We start from the raw sequence: 6,738 nt of genomic DNA, 5'->3' as shown, positions 1-6,738 counted from the left end.
GATAAGATACATTGAGTTAACAATATTTGGACATTATATAATCATTAGAAACTTCACAAACACTTTTTTAAGTATTGAAAAACTTATGTAGTTTCATTATTTAAAAATTTTTGCGTTAAAAAATTAAAACATTTACAATGAAGTTAACAAAACTAAAATACAAAATTATGAGACAATTTGCTTAGTTATAACCTATTGTTTTAGATAATGATTCTTCATACTCCAAAAAAAACTTTAATTTTATTGATATTTTATCACATATATAACTTACTAATTGATACAACTTTTATAAATAACAATTTAAATTATTTTTTTTCTAAACTAATTAAGTTAGAAAACTCTAAACAATTGGTAAGTAACAATTAAAATTGCTACAGCTTAAGGATACTTAGTATCTTTAAATAAGTCAGGCAAGTTTGAATTTTTTTTAAATGAGCATATTTTAGGATTTTAAAAACAAACACTTTTGGGTCTATTTTAGTAACTTTTAGTTATTTTAGACAAGTTTAAGGTAAAAAATAGTTTTAAATAGTATAACAAAATTGAAAGCAAACTATAAAATTACATTTATTGTGGTTTTTTAGGATAAAAAAAGTTTGACAAATTTAATTTGTCTTAATTGTTGTTTCAAATCAAAATTTCACTACTAAAAATGTAAAAATTGTTTAAAATTTCAAGTTTTTTAAGATTCCATGGTGTTTGACCATTAGCTCTAGATAACTCAAGCTTGTTACGTTATTAAAATTTCAGGATAGTTTTAAGGTATTTTCAGAATATAGGTCGAGTTTTCTTAGATGTAATTCAGATTAGTTGTTCCAAATTTAAAATTTAACTATTGTGAAAAAATGTGTTTCAAATAATTGTCATCTTTTTATTTAGAAAATTTGTGATTTAATGACTTTTGAAATTTATCTAAGATCCTTTAAAATAGTTTTTAACAACTCAGGTTGACTTGGGACAGTTTAAGGTCACCCAGGACAGTTATTGGTTATTTAAGATAGTTTATTGACTCAAACACAGGTATCATCTACAATTTATAACATATTGAATAAAAGTATAAAAAAACAGAAAATAAAACTGTTTCTTAAAATTAAATGAGTTAAATTTTTTTTTAATAAAAAGTCTAAAAGTATTGCAGTTCAATTTTAAATTTTGATATTGAAAAAATAGCAAATAATTTTGTATACATTGAAACTATAGTTAATTTATAAATTATCTTTAAATTTGGGGAAAAAATTAAAAGTTTATAGTAAACTGATTAATTTTTACATATTTTTGAAGTGTATTATATTAAATAAATATACTCAACAAACTAAAAACAATCATAGAAAAAACAACTTTAAATAGTCATAAAGCCAGGCTCTTTTGTAAAAAAGAACTAGCATTTGGTCTTTTTGTAACTGAAAAAAAAAATCTCAGGCAAAAGCTATATTTCCAAATGATTTGATTTACCTTAAAGCCATTATTTTTAGTAAAAATTGGTTTTCACGAAAATGGCGTATTTTGAAAATGGCTTGAAATTTGTTTTGTCGAAAATGGCGTTTTTTGAATATGACTTTTACGATTTCGATGCTGAATTGAAGTGGCAAAAAAAAACCGTTTTTAGTCTTTACTTATAATCATTATCCACAGTTCTGTATTAAAGATATAAAATTGTTGTTTATACTTTATAAACAGTAAATTTGTTTTGATTTTAGTGTTAAACAAAAGCTGCAATGATTATGATTATTTTATTTAAAACAGTTTTCATGGAAAAAGGTTAATGTTTATTATTTTTTACAAATTTAACTGGTTACTATCGAGTAGTTTTGGAATTAAAAATCTTTCAATAAAAGTTTTTACTAAAATATTTTTTTTTTACATGTTTAAATTAAAAATAAATATTTTGTTTATGTTTTTAGTGTTAAACTAAAGCTTGTATTTGCGGTTACATGACAATTCAAATTCGGAAAACTCAAGTACCGACAACTCAGATTCTTTAAAAGTACGTAAAATACAATATCTCTATAAGTAATATAAATAAAGAAAAAAACCATATGTAGATCAGGGTCCAACTTTAAAGCAAAGGTGTTTCCCCTAACAATTTCTGAATCATCAATTATTTTTTTTAAATTTTATTTAATATTTATACCTTTACCAAAACATATAAAATATTAGTGATGTACCGGACCCACAACTTCGAGTCCGGATGTACTCGGATCTGGACTTTTTTTTTCAAATTAGGATCCCGCCGGACCCGGATCCGGACTTTTTTTCAAATTAGGACCTGGATCCGCACTATAAAACTAGCCTGAGTTTTTATAATAACTAAACTAGCCTGTGGCAGTCTTAGATTTTCTAAAATTCTCAAAAATTTTCAAACTTGCAGGGTTGCCACTGTTTAAGTCAAAAAAAACTAGCTAGAGTGAGTATAAACTAGCCTGAATCAGAATGGGGTTTTTAAAAACTGAAAAAAATGCTTTAATCTAATAATCAGTAGAACAGCTAGCCGTAAGGTTGGCAAATTGGTAGTAAAGTTTTTAATTTTACAACACAGGTAAAGAGTTGCATTTCTGAAGTGTTTATTTCATAGTTGAAACTTTAAATGTAAACAAATGTAAATTAGTCACGTGTACAAAATGAGCCAATAACGGTAGGTGTTTAATTTTAAGTGGCGAAAATGACTCTTTTTAATTTACACAGGGTTTGTTTTTGAAAAAATACTTTTCTGTATTCTATTTTTTACTAACTAGATCTCTGTTAGGATCCGGCCTAACCGGATCCAGACCCTTTTTAAAATCAAGATCCGGTCGGAACCGGATTCGGATCATTTTTTTTAAGCGAGATCCGGCCGGATCCTGATTTTTTTTTTATTTCAAGATCCGACCGGATCCGGATATCAGACAAAATGGCAAAATCCGACCGGATCTGGACCCGGATAGTGAGTCCAGTACATTACTATTAACTAGTAGTTAAAAGATAAATTTTTCTTATATTTTTATGCTGACTTAGCCAATATCAGGGCATTTCCGTCACATCAACAAAAGGGCTCTGTTTTTTTTTTTGTGTCGGCTGCAGTTAAAAGTTTTTGGAAATATTTTCCTTCACAACATTATGCCAACTTATGCAAATTAGGTAAATTGATAGCACAGCAGAATATTAAAAAACTTTTCCCCTTTTCTCTAACCCACCTTGCATAAACTTTTCAATCTTTATCCTTGACCCTGACCCATCTTATACAAATATATAATGTTAAACCAAAAAAAAAAAATATAACTTAAAACTTAAATCTAAAATAAGTAAAACATAAGCCAATTATAAGCGACTCTTAAAATGCAGCAGAAGCGTTTTTTGATAGTTTATCTTAATAAAAATTCTATCTACATTATTATATATGTCAGCTTTTCTATAACTTTAAATCATAAGTTATTTAGAATCATTTGAATGTTATAAATTTGTCCCAGGCAGAAATTCACAAATTCATTTCCACAATTGCACATTGTCAAATAAATAAAAGATATCCTTTCGCTATATTCACGGTTGCCAAAAACTCAGGGAATTCAAGGAAACTCAGGGAATTTTCAAGTTATAGAAAATCTCAGGGAGACTCAGGAAATTTTGATTACTTTTTTTTTTTAATTTAGGGAAACTCAGGGCAGTTTTGATTTTTTCTAAAAATTTCAGGGAAGTTTTAATATTTAAAAAAAAATCTCAGGGAAGTTTTTTTTTTCTAGATCTAGAATGAGATTAAGTTAATCCAGTTTCAAAATTTTGTTCAAAGCAGTCAATTTTATTTACTTTTAAGTGCAAATTTTAAAATTTTTAAGCCTTGCGGCTAGTTCTTCAATATTCTTTCAATTAATATTGTATTTTTTTAATAAGTAAAAAGATTTTTAAGGATTTAAAAAAAAAAAACAGGGAAACTCAGGGAAATTTAAGGTTATTCAGGGAAGTTTCTAGTCACTCAGGAAAGATTTTGGACCCAAAGAGTGGCAACCCTGTATATTACCTAAAATATCTGATAAAGATTTCAAATTTCTCGTCAGCTATCCCTAATAATCTCTGAACTACTTTTTACGGGCCCAAAGTTTTATATAAAGCTATTTGTTGCGGCCTTAATATCAATCATCCCCTTGCTAGTTATCTCTTCTCAATCGCTTCAAAACTTAAAAACGGCCCTCTTGCGCCCTTTTTATACCCCTTGCGACAATTTAAATTTAAAACTTCTCGAAAGAGCGGTATCGTCTTATTTGGAAAATTTTTATTTGAGGTGACGATGTTCAGTTAAAGGTACTCTATACTAATCATGTAAGTGAACTAAATTAATAAAATTCAACAACAAAACCTAATCAGGTAGACAATAATTAGTAAAATATTAAATAAGAGTAATGAAGTTTTGACTTATTTCAAAAACTAGTATACAAATATGTTCAATAATTTATTACTTTTGAGAAAAACAACTGATAAGTTTCACGTAGAGCGGATTTTTAAATTGTAGGTCTGTAGTTTAATAATAATAGTAAAACTGACTAATAATTAAAAATTGGTTTGATTTAAGTTTTTTTAACAAAATTAAAACTAAGTTAAACAATAATATTAGTAAATTAAGAGTCATGGTGATACTAAACAACCTTTAGTTTAAAAACTTTTAAATTATAGTCCATAAACAAATAAAATTTAACCATGGTATACGGTGGGAGATTGACATCTAATGGATTTAAAACAAAAAAAACACTTTACAGAGTTAGAAATTATAAAGTTGTAAATTAATATTATTAAGCACATTGTACTAAAATTAATTAATAATGTAATAATGTTTAAAATAAAACATGTGGGTAAACACTAGAAAATTGTTGAAAGCAACGCTACTGTTGTTAACTTGGTTATATTATTATGAAATAGAATGAAAAGGTCTCTTTTTGAAATATATTTGTTAAGTGAAAGATAGAATGAGGGTTAGACTTAAGATATTAAACTGAAAATATATATATTCAGTTGAGAAATAATAAAAAAGAGTATAATCTACTAACAATCTAACAAAAAATTTTAATAATTTAATTTTTTTTATAATGATTTAAAACTAGAAATGGGTATGTTATAAAACATTCATAAATTGTTAAATATCTTAATAAAATATAGTTTACTAATAAACTGACTTAAAAAATATATATACATATTACAATTTAAAGTTTAATAAAATAAAACTACTAAAAATAAAATGATACTAAAATACATGAACAAATAATCTAATATGTAAAAAAATATACTTTGTGAAAAAAGATATATAAATATTCATTTAAGTGATGAGGGCTTTGGGTTTTCAGTTTGTTCCTATTGTTTAAGGTTTTTCTTTTGTCTGCTAGGGCTATAATAAGTCTTTCTAGGTTACACAAAAAAAATGTTAGTATGTACATGCACATGTTAGTATGGTTTATGCTAGATGTTACTGATTCTACTATTTTTCATTCAATTGGGTATTTTATATGGTTACTGTTTACATCGCATAGGTGATTTGCAAGTTGGTTAGAATTTTAGGGTTTGCTTTTAAAAGGTTTGGGGAAAGAGGCTTTGTATTCATCATATCTAAACTTGAATGTTCTTTTGGTTGAACCAATGTAAATTGTGTAATCGTTTACGGATGTAGAAACTTAAGCTCAATATATGACGTTATTTAGGCAACATTTGTTATCTAGGGTGCAGTCTGTTGTTGATCTACAATAACAAAGTTTTTCGTTTTTATCTAATTTCTTTTATAATTTTTTGTTGTGTGAATTTAAAGGGGCCATAACATTTGGTGTGCAGCAGTATGATGTTTTTATACTATTTCAGTTGATAATTTTTTGTGGTGAATGCTGTCTTTGTTAAAATGATTATCTATTAATTTCAGGAAAAGCTTGTTAATCTTGGTCTGTACAGATTTACACAAAAGTGGGTTGTAATAAATCCAATTTCCTTTTCTATTTTTAATAATATTTGTACTATTAAATTGCCTGTAGGTTAAATTATATTTAGAAATACTTCTGTTAAATGAATTTTGGTATAAGCCATCGAAGTTATTTAAAACTTCTTCATTTTTAAATTGTTTGAACAATCTTTATAAATAATTTTTGGTATAATGTTACATATACTTTTAGAATTGTTGGAATTGTTATTGATGAAGTTATTTTTGGAGTTAGGTTTACGGTAGGGATAGTGGGTGTTTAGGGATAAGTCTAGAGAGACGTCAAGAAATTTTGTTCTAGTGTTGCTAATGTCAATTGTGACTTTAAAGCCTATTGAAAACATTTTTTGTTCGTTATAAAATTACCAAAAATAAGTTTTATATTTTTTATTAAGTACGGCAACTAATTGATACATACAGTAACCTCTCACATCTTTACGCACTTATGACGTTACGCACTTTCGTTTTGTTACGCATTTTAAAGTTCTAAAAAATTCAAAAAAAAAACTTTAATTTTTTTAATATTCCACAAATTAGGTTTATTGTATATATTTAATTTAGAATATGTTTTTAAATGGATTTTTTTGCGGAAACAATGTGCGTAAATAAACGAGAGGTTACTTTACGTGAATTTTTTTTTTGTATTAATGTACATCATAAACTTGAATTTTTTCTATTTATATTAGTATTAAATTTCATTTTTAATTATGAAGCATGTTTATAACTATATCCAATAAAAATAAATGTATATTCAAAACAAATAATGTTCGTTCAAAAGTTCGTTTTAGACTATAGTCAGTAACTATTATAATTTATTT

Source organism: Thalia democratica, chromosome 1, assembly GCF_965202585.1.
Source record: "Thalia democratica chromosome 1, ktThaDemo2.hap1.1, whole genome shotgun sequence".
In the NCBI taxonomy this organism is placed as follows: Eukaryota; Metazoa; Chordata; class Thaliacea; order Salpida; family Salpidae; genus Thalia; species Thalia democratica.
This window is presented reverse-complemented; position numbering follows the sequence as displayed.